The sequence below is a fragment of the Dermacentor albipictus genome, chromosome 1 (genome assembly GCF_038994185.2).
Source record: "Dermacentor albipictus isolate Rhodes 1998 colony chromosome 1, USDA_Dalb.pri_finalv2, whole genome shotgun sequence".
Classification (NCBI taxonomy): Eukaryota; Metazoa; Arthropoda; class Arachnida; order Ixodida; family Ixodidae; genus Dermacentor; species Dermacentor albipictus.
The window spans coordinates 7,808,091-7,830,936 of record NC_091821.1 but is presented as its reverse complement, the minus strand read 5'-3'; the positions used below and the strand labels follow the sequence as shown (position 1 = coordinate 7,830,936).

At 46.1% G+C, this 22,846-nt stretch overlaps 1 long non-coding RNA gene across 2 annotated transcripts in view; it reads right to left on the bottom strand.

Moving 5' to 3' along the window:
* Positions 1–14,166, bottom strand: part of LOC135897360 (uncharacterized) — a 56,422-nt gene extending 42,256 nt beyond the window's left edge. Inside the window, exons 1-4 of one of the 2 annotated variants that reach the window (XR_010563025.2) lie at positions 14,031–14,166; positions 13,780–13,944; positions 10,373–10,603; positions 3,883–3,986 (exon numbers count right to left, since the gene is read on the bottom strand). This is a non-coding gene — a long non-coding RNA (uncharacterized lncRNA). The remainder of the gene's footprint in view (positions 1–3,882; positions 3,987–10,372; positions 10,604–13,779; positions 13,945–14,030) is intronic. The other variant, XR_010563024.2, reaches the window with a different exon arrangement.
* Between the last annotated feature and the right edge of the window lie 8,680 nt (positions 14,167–22,846).

The following is a 22,846-nucleotide window of genomic DNA, read 5'->3' as shown; positions in this document are numbered from 1 at the left end:
TTTCAAGGCCTAAATGAAAAAAAAAAGAAATCTTTGGATGGGGCTCATTATGGTACATCAAAATCTTAACAAGTGCCTATTCAATCTCTACTTATCCCAGAAGCTAGCTAATGACAAAGACCTCCCTTTCACCACAATGGTGTGTCTATGCCAAAAGGGGCTAAAGCTAGAAGTTAGGTGGTCACACACATGATCGTTGCTTGCCATATTTAATAGTGTGCAGCTTTGCCAACATAACATGCTAAAATTTTCTTAAAGAAAACATGTCTTGAGCAGTGCGTGCCTAAATCACTTTTCTTAGGTGAGAAAATATTGTTCCCGGTCCTCCTTAAGGAATTGCTTATGCATTATTCACAGCACAAAACGTTGTTTCCCTAATAATTTCACAGACAATCGCATATTTTATGTTGACCATATTAACATGCATGCAATGTACAGCATGGCTTCAAGGGTACCGCTGTATAAATACATACTAAGGCACATATCAGCCAAGTTCAGCAGTCAACCTCATAACCAAGTCTTCATAAGTTATGCATATTATAAGGAGGGTTAGGCAAGAGGGATGCTCCTGCTGTAAGAGAAGCAATAGCAGAGTTGAAGCTTTATCCTGTGCCGTATGCGGAAGGGCCAAGCATGCCCAGCTTTCGGTTACACTCTCACTCGTGACCACTGCAACAGGATGACTGACGTGTGTAACCAGCAGTTTGTGGGACCACATTTTCATAACCTGCAATTTTCGTGACATTGAAGAGATCAGCCTCAAGCTTCATGCTGTACTGCACTCAGGAAACATCATAAACTGGCAACATTTAAATGTTATACTGCATGGTTTGTTGCATGCTTCAGGAATTACCTTTTTATTTAGACATATAGTTCATAGGCTTCAGTTGGAGTATTGTGTGAGGTGGTACAAAAACAAATTCTGAACTAAAAAGGAGAACATTTAACAAAACAAGTCAAACAAAAGAAGAAAAAACATACCGTCTTAGAATGTGACTATGTGTCCAACAGCTAGCTTATAAAAAAGCAATTGTCCAGGTCCAAACACTGACACTAACTTAAGCTACATCAATTCTTGTACTGATCACACTGTTTTTCATCCCAGACAGCGTTCGCCAGACACTGGAGATTAGCCCCCTACCGAGAAACATGGACCCGAATCTCCACGCCGCCAGAAGGCAGGCACGAGCAGATTATGTGGAACGAAACCTAGCCACACTAGAAAACACAGTATACACAGACGCGGCCATATACCCATGGGACCGCAACACTAGAATGTTTAGAGTCACGGCAGCAGTGGTAGACCATACGGGAGAATCAATTAGCTGCGCGACCCTGAGAAACTGCACGGTAACGGAGGGGGAAGAAGTCGCCGTAGCTCTAGCAGCGGCTGAAGGTTACTGCAGGAAGAAATCTCTGATAATTCTAACAGACTCCAAAGCAACATGCAGGAACTACATACAAGGCAGAGTTAGTAAGAAAGCACTGAGAATCCTCCTCGAAACAGAGCATCCTAACAAAAACATAAAAGATAGGATCTTCTGGATATCGGCACACACCGGGATAGAGGGCAACTCAAGGGTGGACAGCCTAGTTCGCGAACTCACGCACCGAGCAGGGCAGTCAGAAACCCTAGACGCCCCCTTAACGGTGGAGCCGACGTATGCAGAAATACTTAACCACTACAGAGGAAGGAGACAAATACCCCCCACCCCACACATCACTCCCACAACACGAGGCAGTCAGCTGGCGAAAACTGCAAGCAGGTACGTTTTTCAACCTGCACACACTACACAAAATGTTCCCTACCCAGTAGAGGGATACATGTCCGTGGTGCGGGGCAACCCCCACGTTATAGCACATCACGTGGGAATGCAAGCGTAATTTCGCATTCCATAAAGTAAATAACGCAAGTGCGGAACAATGGGAGGGTCTGCTCATCAGCAGCGAGCTCGCAGCCCAACGGGCAATTGTGCAGCACGCCTGCGAGGCAGCAAGACTCAGCGGTGCCCTAGAATAGGGGCGCCGACCTTGTGAAGCGGCCAAGGCTCAAGGCATGAAGACACCGGCCCGCCACCAATCTCTCCGAGATATAGAGCAATAACGTTTTTCCATTTCCATTCCATTCTCAAACCTATTTCAGAAAGCAAAGTTGTGGCTCATTTCTGGAGTCAAGCAATAGTAAGGCAACTGATACATCAGGATTCCAAATAAAACCTGCGAAACACGCCAATGATATTGTAGCACTTTCTCTCACACACATATTTGACTTATGTTTGCTTACAGGAATTTTTCCAAGGAATATGGAGATTGCAAAAGTGACAGCAATATATAAATAAGGAGATAAAAATGACCTAGCTAACTACAGGCCAATATCGATTTTGCCTATTTTCTTTAAAGGCTTGGAAAAGGCTATTTTAAGACGTCTGACAGATTTTGTTGACTGCCAGAATCTCATGATCCTGGCACAATATTGTTTTTGTAAAAAACTATAGACTAAGTTTGCTATCCTAGAACAAAAGGAGTACATAGTGGAAAATTTTGAATCTCGGAACATGGTACTTGGGTTGTTTTTGAACTTCACAAAGGCGTTTAACCTTATTAATATCATGGCATTTTATTAAAGAAACTCGAATATCATGGTATAAGGGGAGTAGCAAATTCTTTAATTTATTCTTATTTGCAAAATAGGTCACTACTTGTAACTACTGCAGGTGCAAGTTAAAAAAAAAAAAAGGTGACATAGGGCGTTCTTCAGGGTATCTTGGTACCCTTTCTTTTTACACTTTACATAAATGAAATAACTAATGTAGATACGGCTGCTAAATACATAATAGTACATGCGGAAAACACGAGTTTGTTTACTGCCGGTAAATCAGATGCTGACTTAATATTAAGAGCTAATAATGCACTAACTAAAATAAATGGCTGGGCAACTCATAATTACCTAAAAATTAATGTGAATAAAACCAAAGCCATCCTCTTCCGTCCAGTGGCAGTGAATTCCTGTTAATGTGTGATATAATTCTGTTTAGTGTGCATTGAACACGGGTATTCGTTCTTGCCTCGTACAAGTAATGACTGGAATAATTTACCACCCGAGGTTCTCGAACGCACTGATCTAAAAGCGTTTATTCTTGCGTTGCCTGCACCGTCTTACTAACAATTCTACTTTGGTTTATTTCTACAGTTTACTTTGTTCTAACCCCTATGCACTCAGAGTCACTGCTTTAATTCCCATTTAACTTGTTGTGGCTTTAGTAATAAATATGCTTGCGTTTGCTTATATTATTGCTCTCAACATTATTTGCTGCACTATGTGTGGCACCTGTGCGTCGCTTTTGTCTGCGAGGTTGTACGAAGTTGTTTTACTTGTTATTGGATATTATGTTTTTCGTACGGTATGTGTATCGGTTCGGACATTATTATTATTATGTTACATAAGTGCTAGTTGCTACTCCTATGGTGCTTAGGCGGTCTTAGTTGATATTGCTGTATAATTATATAAGTTTGTTTTGATTTGTGTATCATTCAAGCTTCATTCTATATGGCTATTGCTTTTCTTTCTTTCTTTTTTTTTTTACTGCAGTAAGATTAGCTCTAGATTTCATTCTGTTCTTTATTTTCTGTGTTATGTTAATTCCAATGTATCGCTCACCCCTGCCTAAAGTCTAGCATTCAGACTGGCAGTACTTAAAATAAATAATAAACAATTTTTTAGGTATTCTATGGTATTGTAGTGTTTACAGGTCTGTTACAACCTAATGTCTGATTCGAAGCTGTTTTTCTTTTTTGTTTCCCTATATTTAAGCAGATGTCTAAATTCTAGAATCTGCAAGATGAAAGGTGCATTGTGTGTTGTATAATAATTGCACTCTTCACCAATTGTCCATGAGCTGCACAGTGTTGTGGTGGCCAGGTCTCCTCAAGCTGTCATAAACAGCTTTTTTCCTGGTCACTCGCAGCATTGCTTTTGTTGGTGTTTGCTGAAAATAAATTCAAATTCAAATTAGAAACGTTTTCATACTAGTAGTGCTTTAGGAGACGGAATGTTGAATTCCGAGCTTCGAACACTTTTAAGCCACCTTTTGTTGCTTTTTGTTTTGAGGTACCTTTCTCTGTAGTATAATAGAAATGAATAACCCCCCTCCCTCCCAAGGAAAATATGTAATACACAGTAATGACTACTTAGGAAAATATAATTAAGAACACAGAATCTTTGCAGGCATGGATGTTAGAAGTCTACAAAAAAGCATAATAGAGAGTTTTAGTTTTTGCGTACGCAAGCCACTTGCGTCCCCTAAACTAAAGCTCTCTAATATTGAAGGTAACTAAAGCCCGTCTGCTTTTGTCAGGCAACTCATAGCAAGTGTAATGAAGCAGACGCACCCCTGCGTATGTGCCGTCTGAAGAGGAAGACGAAGGGCCGTGCCATGATCGCAAGCGAGCCCTGTGCTACGGACAGCCCTTGCAGTGCTTCGATTGATCTAGCGTTCCACACCGTTGTGAACGACAATAAACCTCATCGCATTTGGTGGAGGTGGCTGAGATCCTTCGCCTCGTCCTGGAGCTCTGCACTCGAACCCTGCCAACAAGATCGCCCAGCACAATGCCTGATCCCGCCACCTCGTTGCCTGCGCCCCCAGTTGCCACTGTCATCTGCGCCGGCGTTCCTCGTCAACGCAACCCACCCATTTTCAGTGGGACTGCCGAACATGACGTGGAAGAGTGGCTGTCATCGTACGAACGTGCAAGTGCCCATAACAGATGGGCTGACCAGTCTAAGCTGACCCACGTGCCTTTCTACCTAGCCGACGTAGCCAAACTTTGGTTTTTCAACCACGAATCAGACTTTACGAGCTGGTCCGCGTTTAAGACTCTGTTTGCTGAAGTCTTTGATCGCCCAGCTGTGCGTAAGCTACGTGCTGAACAGTGTCTACGCCAGCGCGCACAGCAGTCTGGAGAGACATTCCCCCAGCTACATCGAGGATGTTCTCAATTTGTGCAAGCGGGTAAATCCCAGCATGTCAGAGGATGACAAGATTAAACACATCCTCAAGGGCATCGAGGACAGCGCATTCCAGATGTTGCTGGCCAAAAGCCCAACTAGCGTATCAGTCCTCATTAACCTCTGCCAGAGCTTTGACGAGCTGCGCCGCCAACGTTCCATCGCCTGCCAGAACATTCAGCACGCCGATTCCGTCTCGAGCATCGCGGTTTCTACCGAAATAACCAACTCGACCCTCTCGCAGCATATTAAAAATTTTATTCGTGCAGAGGTGGCCAGGCAGATCTCGCTGCTCCCTCACAGCGACGCACCTACGGCAGCTTTGCCTCCAACGCTGCAGCAAGCCATCCGAACTCAGATATCTGAAGCGCTTCCTGCAGCTCCTACAACACCCCTACCCAATCCTGTGAGTGTGCCGCTGGCCCATACCCCCTTTGCCACTCACCCTACGTCGCTGCCGCTCAGTTATGCAGCCGTGGTTGCGCGGCCACCTGCACAGACAGCTTCCTTTTCATCGCCCATGCATCCGGCTTCATTTCCAGTTGCCCGACCGTCACCACAGTTTTTGCGTCCCACCGAGACGTGGCGCACTCAAGACAACCGGCCTATCTGCTTCGCCTGCGGCATTGCTGGTCATGTAGCGCGCTTCTGTCACCGCCACACCCCAACTGAGCGTACCAGCTTTGATACGCCCAGCTACGCGCCACAATACGCCGCCCCACCTCCATTTTCACGACGACGTCTCGATACTGATCGCCGGTCGGCAACTCGGCGCTCTCCTTCCCCTCGTCGGCGTTCCGTTTCGCCCCTGCGTTGTCGAGTTCCCACTGAAGAGGGAAACTGACTGCTGCAGTTCCTGAGGCAAGAACTGCAAATACATCGACGTTCTCAAGACCTAAATCTTCACCACAAAATGTTATTAGCGTTTTTGTAGAGGGAGTACCCGCAGTCGCACTAGTCGATACCGGAGCAGCCGTTTCCGTCATTCACGAGAGCCTTTGCCGCAAGCTACAAAAAGTGACTACAGTTCGCTCTGGCCTGGTGCTCGCCACTGCCAGCGCACAGCGAATTCACCCTTCAGCTGTATGCACAGCCTGTGTCGTCATCAACGACGTTCTGTACATTATCGAGTGTTTCGTGCTACCATCTTGCCCTCACGACCTCATCCTTGGTTGGGATTTCCTGTCACGTCATCATGCTGTCATTGACTGTTCGCGAGCAGAAGTGTCACTTTTACCATTATGTGAATCACTCTTTGCCGACAAACTCACTGTTGATGCCGACACAACCATACCTCCTGAGTCGTCGATGGCTGTTGTCTTGTCGTCTGATGCCACATCTGACGCCACTGTGGTGTTCACGCCGTCCGATGTGTTTGCTCAACGCAAGGGCATTGTTCTTCCGTTTGCCGTGCTTACTGTGACATCTGGGTCAACCGTGATGCTGGTCACCAACTACTACCAGTACCCGATCAGCCTACTGCGTGGAGAGACCGTAGGATACTTCCAGGCAGTCGACTACGTCGACGACCTCGATGTTCCTACCGACTCCCTCCGTCATGTTGACGCCATCGCTTCGGTGTCTGGCTCATCACCTTCAGTGGCTTTTGACAACGCCATCGACCCTGCTCTTTCCCCACCTCATCGCCGCCAGCTTCTCGCTCTCCTTCACCAGTTTGTCAACTCCTTCGACTGTAATCAGACGTCACTGGGCCGTGCCACCGGTGTTTCTCACACCATCGAAACCGGTTCCCCCTCCCCCTTGCGACAGCGCCCGTATCGTGTCTCCGCTGAAGAGCGCCGACTCATCACGGAGCAAGTGGACGACATGCTCAAACGTAGAGTCATCTGTCCCTCTCAAAGTCCTTGGTCTTCACCTGTCGTATTGGTGAGAAAAAAAGATGGCTCCATTCACTTTTGTATCGACTACAGACGCCTAAACAAGATAACGAGAAAAGACGTTTATCCACTGCTTCGAATCGATGACGCTCTCGATTGTTTACAAGGCGCAGACTACTTCAGTTCTTTGGATCTCCGCTCCGGGTACTGGCAAGTTCCAATGGCCGAGCCTGACCGTCCTAAAACCGCATTCGTTACACCCGATGGCCTCTACGAGTTTAACGTCATGCCCTTCGGGTTGTGCAACGCACCTGCTACTTTTGAGCGTATAATCAACACCATCCTTTGCGGTCACAAATGGAAGACCTGTTTATGTTACCTAGACGACATCGTCGTTTTCTCAACCGATTTTCCGACACACCTCGCTCGCCTGCATGACATTCTGACCTGTCTCGCATCTGCCGGCCTACAGCTTAACTCCAAGAAGTGCCGTTTTGCTGCAAGAAAACTAACCATATTGGGTCACGTTATCTCAAAAGACGGCGTCCTCCCGGACCCAGACAAGCTCCGCGCCGTTGCAGACTTTCCAACGCCCACATCTATCAAAACCCTCAGAAGTTTTATTGGATTATGTTCCTATTTTCGTCGCTTCATACGCAATTTCGCATCCATCATGGCACCTTTGACAAGTCTACTTGCCGCCAGTAACGGCATAGCAGCGTGGTCACCCGAATGTGATGCAGCGTTTTGGCAGTTATGCCACTTGTTGACCTCACCACCGATTCTTCGCCACTACGACCCTGATGCTCCCACGGAAGTCCATACTGACGCCAGCGGAGTTGGCCTTGGCGCGGTCTTAGCGCAACGGAAAGCTGGCTATGATGAATACGTCATCGCTTATGCGAGCCGTACTCTAAAGAAAGCAGAATTAAATTACTCCGCCACAGAAAAGGAGTGCCTAGCGATCATCTGGGCACTAAGCAAGTTTCGCCCATACCTTTACGGCCGTTCTTTCGCCGTTGTTACTGACCACCATGCCCTTTGTTGGCTTTCTTCCTTGAAAGACCCGATTGGACGCTTGGGACGTTGGGCGCTTCGCTTGCAAGAGTACGACATCCGCGTCATGTACCACTCCGGTCACAAGCACTCCGACGCTGATGGGCTCTCTCGCTCTCCACTGACGCCTGATTTGGCGACTTTGTCAGCTTCCTCGTCCAACCTGTCACCGTTCACCATCACTGACATGCTCACAGAGCAGCGCAAGGACCCAACCCTAGCAAAGTTACTTGACTACCTTGCCGCTCCGTCTGACATCCCTTCGACACGAGCACTGCGTCGCCAAGCAACCCACTTTTCCGTGCGGGACAACATTCTATATCGTCGCAACTACATGCCCAACGGACGCAAATGGCTGCTCGCTATACCTCGTCATATGCGCTCTGACGTCTGCACGTCTTTTCACTCTGATCCCCTAAGCGCCCATGCCGGCATCCTCAAAACTTACACAAGGTTGCGTCAGCGTTATTATTGGAGAGGCATGTACAACTTTGTGCAAAAGTTCATTCAGTCTTGCACTACATGCCAACAAGGCAAGAAACCTACCCACCGTTTCACAGGACCGTTGCAGCCGCTACCATGCCCGTCTTGTCCATTCGACCGCATCGGCATCGACCTCTACGGCCCGTTTCCATGCAGCGGGCATGGAAATCGGTGGATTATTGTCGGCGTGGATCACCTTACTCGCTACGCTGAGACTGCAGCCCTGCCAGCAGCGACCGCCCGTGACGTTGGTTTTTTCATTCTTCGCAATTTTGTTCTTCGCCACGGTGCTCCCCGACAATTACTGAGTGATAGGGGCCGTGTCTTCCTGTCGGAGGGTATCCAAGCCCTTCTTGCTGAGTGCAGGATAATTCATCGCAAATCGACCGCGTACCATCCCCAGACCAACGGTCTGACCGAGCGCTTCAATCGCACACTTGGCGACATGTTGCGGATGTATATTTCAACCGACCACTCCAACTGGGACACTGTACTTCCCTTTGTTACGTTCGCGTACAACACCACGACGCAAGCGACCACCGGCTTTTCCCCCTTTTTCCTTGTGTATGGCCGTGAGCCATCATGCCCTTTGGACACCATACTGCCGTACCAACCTGACGCTACAGAGTATACTCCGCTTTCCGAAGTCGCCAAGTATGCTGAAGATTGCCGTCAGCTGGCACGTACCCTGACTAGTGAAACTCAAGAACGTCAAAAGACAAGACATGACCGTGATCATCAACCACCGCACAACTTTGCTCCTGGTTCGCTTGTGTGGCTTTGGATACCAGCCCACATTCCTGGCCTTTCTTCCAAACTCCTGGCCCGTTATCACGGTCCGTACCGTATCATCAAGGCCACTTCACCGGTAAACTACATCGTCGAGCCGCTCACCGTGTCACCAGACCTGCGTCGCCGTGGGCGCGAGACAGTACATGTCAACCACCTGAAACCGTATTACGACCTGCTCATCTTTTCCGCGCCCTGAGTTGCCAGGATGGCTACGCTTCGCTCCCGGGGCATTGTCATGAAGCAGACGCACCCCTGCGTATGTGCCGTCTGAAGAAGACGACGAAGGGCCGTGCCATGATCGCGAGCGAGCCCCGTGCTACGGACAGCCCTTGCAGTGCTTCGATTGATCTAGCGTTCCACACCGTTGTGAACGACAATAAACCTCATCGCACAAGATACGAAAGGATATGCATGCCTCACAACACAGACCCTAAAAAATACCTGTCACAATATACTCAGTCAGTATATGATGCATATCTACAATAGCCCCAAATTATTTAACTCAGAGGAGGCTACCTACATAACTAATCAAATCAAGTTATGTAGGTGGGCCAGGTTCTAAATATACGAGTCAAGTAAACCGAAAATGGAAGTTACGAATATGGGATCTACAGCAAAAGTGTTGTACATTACGTCACACTTGCCAACCTGTGAACTTTATATTTTGTAAAAATGCTGCAGACACCTAATTCCTTGTTGGAGAGACAGCTCACATATTTGTAAAGCTTGCTCTAAGCACCCACATTGTTAATACATACACACATTATTAACCAGTTTAAATTGACAAGCAGTACACAAAGCTGACCACATTGGTTTTTAGATCACAGAGCTTTTTTAGTGCTTTTGGTGCTGCCGATTTAGGCTGCTTCAGGAATTTATCAGAACAACTTTCCTAAAGCAAGTGCACTTCTGGTATACTCGTTAGAGATATATGTTGCTAATAAGAAAGCAGTACAAGTACCATTACAATTAATTTTTTTACATGCACTTTAACAATGTCATGCCACCGATCTCTCAACAGCTTTAAAACATCTTAACCAACAGAACTTTATTCTCTTTCTAATGCCACATCTGTAAAATTGTAGAATGAGCCCAAATTTGTAAATTCATGAAAAATTCAGGAGAGTCACCAGGTATTAATTATACCAACAAAACCTACAGCTCGTGTAAGTGGCAGTTACTGCTTTGTACACACCTTGTCGCAGCTTGCAGATCAGATGCATTGCAGTGCTGTTTAGGCTGCAGACATGCCACAGGTATGTTGTGTAGAGGTGCCTTTGGCCACGGTGGAAGATAGGCTAGGTGAGAGAACGAAGCGCTGTCAGCGCTCTGTGGAAAGGCGCGGGCAGCGTTCTGGTAACTCAGCGCAACGAGAGAGGCCGCGCAAGACTAGTGCCCGCTTTGCTTCCCGCTGGTGCCCGCATGCCTGCCAGTGGGATAGACAAAATTTCAATCAAGTTAATGAACTTGGCGCAAGAAGCAAGGAAACGCTGATAAAAGCATTGAAGGCAGTCACAACAAATAAGCAAATTCCGCACAGCTGGAGACAGAGTAAAATGAATTTCATTTATAAAGGGAAAGGTGATAAGAACATAAAATCCTTCCGACCAATTACGATGACATCAGTTATATATAGGCTGGCGATGCAGGCGGTGAAATTAAAAATGCACTCATGGGTAGAAACTAATAGAATACTCGGATAACTTTAGAACGGGTTCAGAAGTGGCAGGTGCTTCAATGATAGCCTGTTCGTGCTTACCCAGTGCATAGAAATAGCTAAGGTGGAAAATAGAACTGTGTATTTAGCCTTCCTGGACATAATCGGTGCATACGACAACATCAACAGGGAACTCCTGTGGAACATATTAAAAGATGAAGGTATCGGTCATGAGGTAATCGATTTTCTACAGGAAATATATCGAGAAAATAAAGTTGAAATAACAGGAAGGAATTAAGAGTATGACAAATGTCGAGATACACAAAGGGTTAAGGCAAGGTTGTCCTCTATCACCGCTGCTGTTCATGCTTTATATGATAAGTATGGAAAGAAGGTTACAACGAAGCAATCTAGGGTATAATCTGTTGTACAGATTAGGCGGAAAGGTTGTTGAGCAACGACTACCGGGTTTAATGTATGTGGACGATATTGTACTGTTAGCAGATAGCCAGGAATATTTGCACACACTGGTTAATTAATGTGGAGACAGGAGACAGTTTAGGTTTCAGTTTTAGTGCAGCTAAGTCCGGTGGGATGTTTTTCAACGATACAACTGATAAGGAGCTTACAAGGCCGTGAAATACCCCGAGTGGCCGAATACAAATATCTCGGGGTATGGATAAAGAAAGGGCAGATGTACATGGAAAAGCACGAACAGTCTCTCATAGCAAAAGGGCGAAGAGATGCTGGGATAATGAAACATAGGGCATAGGAGGGGTACAACAGGTATGAGGTACTGAGAGGTATTTGGAAGGGAGTAATGGTGCCGGGGCTTACTTTCGAGAATGCGGTCCTGTATTTAAGGGCAGAGGTTCAGTCGAGACTAGAAATATATCAGAGAGCTGTGGGAAGGTTAGCACTAGGTGCTCACGGGAAAACCACAAACGAAGCAGTACAGGGGGATATGGGCTGGGCATCGTTCGAAGCACGGGAAGCTCAGAGTAAAATCCTATACGAAAAACGCCTGAGGAAATTGGACGATAACAGGTGGGCAGCTAAGGTGTTTAAATACCTATACAGAAAGAGCGTTCCCTCACAATGGTGGAAAAAAACCAGGAAGATAACCAGTAAGTATGCCAGACACGAGGACGGTGAAAGACAGAGCATTAAACGATAGGTTAAAAACGCAGAAGGTAATAAATTCAATGGAAAACAGGCATAGTGTGGAACTAATATATCTATACTGGAAACAGCAGAATAGGAAGGAAGCGTTTTATGATAACTGAAGAGGCAGTGCCCTAGCTACTCTTTGAGGCTAGGTCAGGGTGTCTCAGAACGCGGAGCTATAACAAAATTTAATGAAGAAGATACATGCACTGTGTGTGATAAATATGTAGAAACAATGGAACACCTCATACTAAAATGTGATAGTATCAATCCCTATGTCGATGCGGCCACAGTAACGCTCCCTGAGGCCATAGGGTTCAGAGATAACAATAGTCATGTAAATAAATATGCAGTGGAAATTAGCAAAAGGCGATTGGAGGATTGGTGGCTCAAAAGCAGAGAGGTGACATAAGGTTAAAAGGGTAGGAAGACGTATTTAAAGGAAATCGCGAATTTCAATAACACACAGCACAGGTAAACAAAAATAAAAGGCAAAATAAAAAGCTGAGCATGGTGGCAACTACCATCACCCCATTTCAAAGGGGACGCTCCTACCTTCCATCCATCTATCCACTTTGCTTCCCGCTGGTGCCCGCACGCCTGCCAGCGCCTGCTCTGTTCTGCTCACATCTTCGCTACGAGACAGTCGTATTTGCTTTGTGTGTTAGTAATTTGATCAGCTTTATGCGGCTGTGCGATGGGAAAGTGCTTTGTGCCCTTCTTACTTTTTTGCAAACCTGAGAAATAAGGTCTCATCATGATGTTCTGCCCGGGTCTGTACACACCTTCTTGGTGGTTACATAAAGCAGCTGGTGCATCAATTTCTCTACCAGTGCTACATGGGGTGACTACACTGCTTGAAAACATGCTCGTACGTAGGTTGCATTAGGTGTACAGAACAGATAAGGGACCGCGGAATCACTCCGTTGAAACTGGCGCAACCACGCCGGTAAGTCGCCTCAACCTCATGCCGCACACGGTTTTGACTGTTCTTTTGAGACGTACACGAAACACATGAAGCCTTTTCGGTAATTCGTGGAAATAGTATTGCACATACAATGTAAGTAAAATCAAAGCGCCCACTGTAACTATGTATTATCACGCTCGAAATTTTTAGGAACGCAATCGAGTGCTCGGAAAGAATTTATATGCTGCATAGTATGCAGTCGCCTGGAATGTGTCAAGGTATGAGGGGTTTGGCATGCGCTATCTGCTTGTAGCAATACCACGCAACTAACGCGGTTTAACTGTAGAGCTACAATAAACATTTTTCTGAAAATATGCGTCCCGTAAAATTTAGATCGGGACTTCTACGTGCTGCTTTTTAACACAGGCTGAAACAGCGACGACACATGGTTATTTTACCTAGCACGGCGTTCTTTAATGTAGGCATATAAGAGCCGTCAGTGAACACATGTTTGATGGACTTTGCGCGGGCGGCTGAAGTTACAGCTTAAATCGGTGCAGGGGATAGCACGGCAAATTGCGCGTCCGCCGTCTGCTTTCAGGCGCCTACGGAACACCGAGAGCCTCAGTTGCGCTAGCATGCTTCATGGCAGAAAGCTAATAAACGATAGAGAAAGCTCTTGGCAACATCAATACGCTTTTGGGCAATTTTCATGAAACTCTTTGCTAAATGGGCACTGCGACATGAACATTGAACATTCAAAAAGAAAATTTAGAATTTTTGTTGCTTTACTAATTATCTTGCGATCCGTACAACAACGCACACTTCACGAACCATAAACTAGAAGAATGAGCACAATCGCCGGACTTGCCTTTCTAGGCGTACTCAGCAAACGTTCCTTCGTGTCGCGCCGACGGTCCTTCCGGCGTAAACACTGTTGAATTGCGGATTAACTACAGCACGTGATAGCACAACTTTCAACAAATTCTTCCGTGCACTGTGATCCGATGCGAGAGTACCAAAGGCTTTTCATGAGCTGGAAACAAAGAAAACGTGAACGGGCCATACGATAATCGACATCGGCGCACCCACTAGGTCGTGGGCGCACCACACAATACTTACGCGGTCCAAAGGGTGTTGTCATCCTCAGTGCACACAAAATGCACCACATTTTTTTTCGGCACAGTGTACAGCGGATTAAACAACCACATCGGCCGGCGTCAATGCAGCGCGCACGCACACGCAGCGACAGCTGAAGATGAGAAATAAAAAATCATCTGAATTTTACCCGCGCTACTGGTGCCGCCCCCTGGAGGCCGCCACCGATCGCATGGATGGTGACGGCGTAGTATTTTGATGCAGCGTCAGCAGCGTCGCCAGATGACGCTTTCGGCGGCGCGCCGCAGGATGGGTCGCCAGTAGAGTGTACTAGATTCGGAGAGTGGGTCCAACGAGGGCTCCGCGCTGAGGCATTTTTTATTGAAAATCCAGAGGGCGCCACCATCGCCTTCTTCTGGAGGCCACGCCCCCGCGCGCGGCGGAGGCCGCGGCGGCGCCGGTCGAAGAGCGTGCCCACCAAAAAAAAAAAAAATAGCACGGCCGCGGTCGAGCGCCGCGTTGCAGTTGCGTTCGAGGATGACCGTGCCTGGATCAGCCGGAGCCACGAAGTCAGATGGATCGCGTTTTCAGTCTGCTTTCCTCTTTAAACCTTATGTGCGTGTTTCACTGTGTCAAGAGATAACGAAATGCAGAGCTCATATTCCGAAGCAATGGGGATCATGTGCAGTACTGGATGAGGTACAAGAATTAGAATGAACTGTGTGGCATAATAAGGGGTCAAATAAAAATTGGTGAACCTTTGTTTTCTTCCTTCCTCAGGCCGATATATTGTATGCTAACTAAATTTCCCCGATGCCCTAATAACGGCACCAATTTGACATTTAGGAAGAATGTGGGTCACGTACATTATTTGTTACGTGCAGCACTTTTTTTTTTTTTGCGTGTGTAGGTGACGGTGTGTTTGGAAAATATTTACGCAATAGCCATTTTTTCCGTATTTTTATGCCACCTGCGCCCGAGACGCACTTCCTTTTCGAGGTCCCCTCGGCAAATAATGCAAAACGCATTGTTTATACTAGATTGAAATATCGAATGCGGTAAAAATAAGGGAACATTATGGCGGGTACGCATATGAAATTAGATGTGTCTCGGTGACGTGCGGCCTTAGCTAAATATTGCATAATCAAGGGCTTCAAGGCGTGTTCGAGAAGGCCACGTTTCATAGGGTCAATCATACAGGCGATGTTTCAATTATACTATCTAGTTTAAATGCAGGCAACTGATATTACTAATGCAACAGCTTGAAAGTAGCCGCTCTGATGAAAGCTGGGCTGTTTTTATGCAAGGACGGGTAAGTTTGCTATTCCATTTTTTATTTCTGATCTTGTAGAGTAAGTCTGTTTTTCTTTTGGTATATTTTTTTCTCTTCTTATTACGCGTCCTGCAACGCGCTCATTCTCGCCAGCAATCGTGCCACGTGGTGAGCATGATTTTTTCGGGAACTAACACGGTCATATATACAATTATTATATCAAAATATGCAGTTATCCCTATTATAATTATTGACATAATTTTGGTATAAGAGGTTCTATAATAAGCCATGCAATTCGACCATTTCCTGGAAACACGAAAACGTTCTCACAGATCCAGCACAAAGAGACAATGACAAAAGCGCTGAAATTAAAGATGAGGTATGATACTTTATTTACAAGTTCTGCTATTTACAAGGATGCACTAAAAACAATATTAAACTCTTCGAAAAACTAAAAGCCTTCAGATAGCTTCGAAATCGTCCTTTAAAAATGTGCAGGGCATAAAACAAACTATAAGGCGAGAGTAGATTGATCTATATACGATCCGTCTACCGTGAAACAATGAAATCTGAAAGAAAGAACATGAACAGACGAGCATATTCCTCATGAGGAAAATCATTTGTCGAGTAGCCACGTCTTCGCGAGACACTGTACTTACCGATGCTTTATACACTGACGCACTGGAATCAGACTGAACAAATCTAACAGAACGCATAGGCGCATGTGCGGAAACCTGAGCCTCTATTTAATCCTGCTTAGCTTTAGGTGCTTCGCCCTCTCTCTCCTTGATGTGTTTTCACTGTTGATTCCCTTAACTAAAAAGTGAAGGCGAGTGAGCACGTAGAAAGAAACAAGCTTAATGCTTACTTCTTCTTTGTGGTCTGGACAGCCGACAGCATTCGAGTTCAGAAAATTTGTTTTTACCAGAGAGAGGATATCGGAGATGCTCTCTGTGTGCAGCTCTGAAAGGCTGAAACATTCAGTAAACAAGTTTTCAAGGGCGGCAATGAACTTGTAGAGCTCTCGGGAGGGGTATAGAAGTCCACCCCAGTCGCACTGTTCCGTAAATTGTGAGGGTAGCCGCTCAGCTGTGGCGACAGATTTCTCAAAGAGAAGTACACCTTTGCATTCCGAGCATGCTAGCTTTAAGACACACTTCCTCGCCACATACCCTGCAGTGTAATAAATTAGCCTCGAGTCGCTTTTCTCCACAATCACACCAGCGTGCTCCACAGGTTCAGCTGCAATTGCGGCAATCGAGCTTTCAACCTCGTCTAGCTTACCCTGGGAAAGAAGTGCGTCGATCCTCTTGGTCATTGAATCAGAACCTTGTTTGTCATGGACGGTCACAAGAGCGCTTAATATGTCAGGATTTGCATTGCAACTATCGACACTGCGGGCCAAGTTATAGAAGGACAGACAATTGACCGTGATTAGAAACTCATCTGGAGAAGGGTGGGCGTTGCAGCCACTTGACTGGCGAACGATGCCGAACAAGTGCTCTACTGGATCGGCGCTAAGCCGTGAAGTCATTAAATATTTGAACCCAAGGCTCTGTGTGAGGTACTTCAACAATGAAAGGGTGCTGGCTATCGTGACCCTTAAACCTGTTGCAGTGGATTCACTTAGAAAGTGCCGCTTGTTGGGATCACACGCTTCCCACTTGTCGAGGTAGTCCAGAAATTCAGTCAAAAATGCAGCATCAGAGGAAGCTGGCCTGAGTGCTTCGACGCGATATCTTGATGTCATCACGGTGATCAGTCTGTTGACCTTCCTGGTTAAGAAATTGAAGGAATGCACGTCAGAACTGTGCTCATGTGTTTTTTTTTAATTACGTTATGTAAATGAAGTATGAATGGTCACTCACGCGAAAAACTCTTGCGTTGCTTCAATTCTGCCGCATCTTTTCTCAATTTCTTCCTTGTAAAAGGCCAGGCCCCTCAGGATATATGCGATCCGAAAAGTTGGAAGGCGTACGTAACTCGCATCTTCTCAAACGAGTTTGGATCCAGGTGTGTCTCAGTCAACTTTGGCATTACTTTAAGTGTCCGTACGCTGCAGTCCCGTAGATATGCTTCCCGAACTGGCCGCACGGATACCTAGAAATATAAAATACGAACAATGCAATTATTTCATGAGTACAACCTTTTCTTTCGTCTGTGTGAAACGGGAGTCACGAACGTACCATTCCCTTTGGTGTTGTAAAGCCATTCTTGAGTAACCCGTTTCGCAGGCATTTAAGCAGATGGGGAAAATCGGAGATGAAGTGCAGTTTCCTCTTTTCGTTGACAGGGTTCTGTATAGCACATTTTATTTCTTTAGAAGACGCGGAAACTCCAGCTAGTCTCCACGTCTTCCGGTTCCAAGAGGCCCCGTCACACGTGATGTGATCAACGAACAAGTCTGCTTGTTCAACTAGGATCACTACTTCAAGAAGAATTTTCAGCAGCATATCTCCTTTAACATTTCCTTTGGTAGCAAAAACGCCAACAATCTGGCTCCATTTTCCTGCGAATGGAACAAACATAATGATCATCCCGTGATCACACTGCTGGTACCGGTCCTCGGGCCTTGTGAATTCTCCGAGGTTAACAAAACCTTGAATTTGTCCAGAGGCCGTCACACTGAAGTGCTCTGATAACTTCATTTCGTCTACCAACAATCCACCATGTTTCTCGAGGTCTGTCATGCTGCTGGCTTTTTTCTTTAGGATGTCCAATGCTTTGACATTAAAACCGAACGTCGACCGATATGACTTCATGTACCTTTTCAGAGTGGTCTTGCTGGGCATTACGAGGAACTCGTTCTTTCTGAAGTGCTGATAAAGTCGAGGGCTTTTCAGTTTAATCAGGATACATTCAAGTATCCATTCCTGATTGTAGCACATGCCCTTCCTACTGGGTCTTTTTGAAGCTTGGAAGCATGCGCGAACACTGGCCTGCTGCTTTTGCGGTAACGATGAAATCCTTTCCTCCAGTAGTTCCTCCGCCACACTCGCATTCTTAGCCCTCATTTCTTCGAGACGACCTGCAATATCAAGTAGCCTTGCCGCTATTCGTTTGTTTTTCTGACTTAGGGACCGCACTTTTGTGGAGGCTTTGTTTCTTTGTTCCTTGCGTTTTACATAGCTTCTTCTCGTCAGTATGACCTTTCTCAGGTACTTGCATGACATGCACGCAGAACCTGGAAGTTAAAGAAAGACATTTAGAATCGCTTAACATGGGTGCATGGGCGCGTATATAGGTACTCATGCTCACTGGTACACATGCTCATATGTACTCATACTCACTGTCTAGAGGCAAGCCATGTGCTTTCGAAAAAGTTTTTTCTGAGAGAGTTGGTGCATGGCTGTGTTAGGAAGAGCTGCGTGTATGAAAGGACGGAACACAGGATATGACCACACACACACACACACACACACACACACACACACACACACACACACACGCACACGCACACGCACACACACACACTCTGAAAGAGACGGCAAGATTGTGGGTACGGCATCAGACCGCAGTGCAGGCTTTCCACGCAGCACAGATACTTCTTGGCCGTCAATGATATGCACATAATGTCTCAGTATGTACTCTGCCTCAAAGTGCCGCTCACAAATTGCGTCGGTAGCTTCCAAGGGCTGATCGGTGCGGTGAAGATTGCGCTCCCATACACCCATACTCGGCGCCTTTCTTCATCTTTCGGGACGCCGAAGAGCGAGAGCTTGGCCTCACCTTTCAACCTACTGTATGCGGATTCACAACCCGCTATGCAACAGTAGTTCTTTCGCCAGGATGTACTAGGTGTGGTCATCCTCTAATATTTCAAACACTCTGCCGAGTTACCAGACAAACCATAGACTTGCGCGCGGGCAGTCTGCGCGCGTGTACATCGTGCAGACGGCATCGTTTGACAGAAGCGACGAACCTCCAGTCATGACGAAGCAGTAATTTTATTGTATTCTCTCTTTTTTTATATATACTAAGTACAAAAATCAATTATAGAGAAAATGCCGAAATAAACACAAGCACGACGGCGTGTTCAGGAGACGGCGGCGCGTCGAGCAGACGACAGCTGGGCGCCGCCGTAACCTCCGTCGGTAGGCGTGGTTCCGCCGGGCCGCCGAGGCACCGGATTGGCCGGAACATCAGAAGAAGGCGACTGCAGCGCCGCCGCAAATTTCAGTGTTTTTTGCTTCACCCTCGCCGCTTGTCGGGGCCTCCGTTGGACCCACTCCCCCATTCTAGTACACTCTAGTCGCCAGGCAACAGCTTTTTTAGGGGGATGGGGACCCAGAGCCCTGAAAGAAGCAGTGTAGGCGTGGACGATTCGAGGCAGGAGCCACAAACCGGCAAACATCGGTACTGTAGGAGAGGTGACAGGAATAAGCGCAAGAGCCAAATTAAGTCAGACATAGAGTTCATTAACATGCAAGGGGGCAGAAGTAGGCTAAAATGGGAGGAAATCGAAGAACAACTAAGGCACTTAATGGAACTTAATGGTTTATGGGTTTGTAGAGACACATCTTAGGGACAAGGAACAACCGCCATGTAACCCTGATTATGCATGGGAATACTGCAACAGAGTGCAGGGTAGCAGAAAGGGTGGGGGAATTGGAGCACTCATTCATAAAAATACATATTGGCAAAGGGTCAAACAGGAATGTAAGGAGCATTTATGGCTAAAAGGAAAAGTAGCAGGGGCGAAAACACTTCTAGGCTTTGTATACCTTTGGACAGGATCAAAGGCTAAAGAGGCAAACAAAAAAATGTTGGACTGTATAGCAGCGGACATCAATGAGCTAGGAAAAGGATGTGAAGTAATTGTATTAGGAGACATGAATGCGCATGTTGAAGATATGGATGGGTACACAGACTCCACAGGTAACATGCTGCTGGATATGTGTGAGAGGCTTAACTTAATTGTCTGTAACTCTACTGAAAAGTGTGACGGCCCATAACATGGGAGGTAGGGGGTCGACACTCGACAATGGATTATGCGTTATAATGTCACATAGGGTGTACGATAGATTAGGAGCCATGATTATAGATGAACAGGGCTCCAGAAGTATAGGTAGCGACCACAAACGTATCAAGTTGAGTTTTAAGAGGGAAACTAAAGCACGAACGACGCGCGAGGAAACGCCAGATGTGATTTTTTACTCAGAAGACCAAGTGGAAATAGCAGCCAAACAAATTGAAGAGGAAATATCAGAGGGTACTGAAACTGATTGGACTTACCCAAAGTTAATGAGACTATTTGAGCGTGAGCTAGGTAAGGCGCGAGTCAGGAAAACAAGGCAAGGGATACGAAAACTCAAGAGCTGGTGGGATGAAGAGGTTAAGAAGGCCATAAAGAAACGTCAGGAAGCCTCCAGGGAACACAGGTATTCCAAAAGTAAGGGAGAACCTGAAGCAGAATTGTAGAGAGGAAATGGGTAAACTACATAAAATGCAAAAGGGAAGCATATTTGATCAACGAGAAAATCAAGACAAAAGGGTCCCAATGGCTGTCAAAAATAAGCAATAAAAAAGATAAACAGGTAGCTAGAAAATTCTGGCAACATCTGAACTCCTTGGGTAATAGGACAAGCCGAGAGCAGACAAGGTACTCGGTTAGAAGGAGAGGAGGCAATGGAGCATATGGGAACCATGAGGAGGGAAAAATTTACAAAACAGAGAAACGGTACATGCAGTACGTCGGAGAGGGATAGCCCGGTCAACCCACTGCTTTCGCTTGGACAAGAAGAGTGGGAAAGGGCTGAGAAGAGGGTACCAAGTAGCACATCGGCAGGCCCCGATGGTATTCCAATTATGTTAATAAAGAAATTGGGCCCGAAATCTAAGAAAGCATTGAGGGAGGTGGTGAGCAAAATGCTAGTGGATGGTAAAGTACCTGACGAATGGAGGCTAAGTAGGATGAGAATGATATATAAGGGAAAGGGGTACAAAGCTGACATACATAACTACCGGCCAATAACAGTGACGTCAGTGGTTTACAGGGTGGTTATGCAGATTATAAAGGACAGACTGCAGGCATGGGTAGAGAACAAGGGGGTACTTGGAGAGCTACAAAATGGGTTCCGGAAGCATAGGAGGCTAGAAGACAATCTGTTCTCGCTAACACAGAGCATTGAAATAGCTAAAAAGGAACACAGACCCCTATGGCTGGCTTTTTTGGACATCAAGGGAGCCTATGACAGTGTACTTCAAGAGGGCTTGTGGGGCATTCTGGAAACTTTAGGAGTGCAAGATGGAGTAACCAATTTCCTAAAAGATATCTATACAGGTAACCGGGTGATTATACAATGGGAAAAGCAGGTTTCGGAGCCTGTAATGATTCGGCGGGGGCATAGGCAGGGGTGCCCATTGTCACCTCTGATGTTTATGCTGTACCTACAAGGTTTAGAGGCCAAAATACAGCAAAGCGGACTCGGCTTCAACCTATTATTTTTCAAACAAGGAAAATTAATTGAACAGTCATTACCAGGACTGATGTACGCGGATGATATTGTAATAATGGCTGACAATGCAGAAGATCTGCAAGAATAAATTGACATATGTGGTACAGAAGGAGACAGATTAGGCTTGAAGTTTAGCAAAGAAAAATCTGCAGTCATGATTTTTAATGATAACATTTGCGGCGAGCATAAGATACAGGAGGCCACGCTGGAGATAGTCGATAAAAACAAGTACCTTGGGGTGTGGATAAATAATGGCATTGAGTATCTGACTGAGTACGAAAAATATCTAACGACTAAAGGTAACAGAAGTGCAGCGATTATGAAGAGTAGGGCACTGTGGAACTACAATAGGTACGAGGTAGTACGAGGCATATGGAAGGGGGTAATGGTACCAGGCCTGACTTTTTCCAATGCAGTTCTGTGTATTAGAACAGAGACCCGGCAACAGTTGGAAATTAGGCAACGTGGTGTGGGTAGGCTCGCTCTGGGAGCACATGGCAAGACACCAAATCTTGGAGTGCAGGGGGATCTGGAATTGTATTCTTTCGAGGGCAGAGAGGCTAGTAGCAAGATAGCATTTGAGGAGCGATTGAGAAAAGGGGGGGAAATTCGGTGGGCTAGGAAGGTTTTCAGTTACTTATACACGAGGAATGTTGACATGAGGTGGAGGAAGCGAACTAGAAAATTGACAAGCAAATACCTTGGCAGTAGCGGGGGAACAAGTAAGGAATCATCTGTCAAGAAAAAGGTTAAGGAGACAGAGAGGGGTATGTGGAGTACAGAGATGCAAACCAAATCGGCATTGGAGACATACAGGACGTTTAAGCAAGAAATAGCCAAAGAAAATATTTACGATAACTCTAAGGGAAGCTCATTGTTGTTTGAAGCCAGGACAGGTGTACTGCGGACTAAAACGTACCGAGCCAGATACCAGGAGATAGATTTGGTGTGGGAGGCGTGTGGAGAGGAGGAAACGGCTGAACACACTTGCTTGTAAACAACTTCACCCTGCAGTTGAATCTAACGGGGAACTATTCAAAGCTTTGGGTGAAAGACAGTGAAAGTAGAATAGACTTTGAACAGGTAGACATAACTAAACGGAGACTATC